Genomic DNA, 373 nt, shown 5'->3' on the forward strand with positions numbered 1-373 from the left:
ACCTACGTAGCCGGGGGGGGGGCTAAAAGTGCCCGCGGCAACTTTGATGTCACCTAGCGTCTGAACGGCTAGCCGTAGAACGGCCAAACTTGGTGACTTATCCTAGAATATTGTTGGCAACAATTCTCTATCATTGGAATAAGATAATAATTTTTGTGTTCCCATGGCAACGGGTTTCTGACAGGCATTTTTTGCTAAATTTAGTACTTTTTGTTTCAACAATAGAATTTTAAGGGTTTTATGTCAAGTTACTCATGGTTTCTAATCTTAATAACATCCCATATAATTTTATGTAAATTTTATCATTAAATATGCATAATTTATGCTAATTTGATGACGTCATTGGCCAAAATCCAAGATGGCGGACCATATC

Source organism: Branchiostoma belcheri, unplaced genomic scaffold, assembly GCF_001625305.1.
Source record: "Branchiostoma belcheri isolate BF01 breed outbred unplaced genomic scaffold, Haploidv18h27 scaffold265, whole genome shotgun sequence".
NCBI classification, from domain to species: domain Eukaryota; kingdom Metazoa; phylum Chordata; class Leptocardii; order Amphioxiformes; family Branchiostomatidae; genus Branchiostoma; species Branchiostoma belcheri.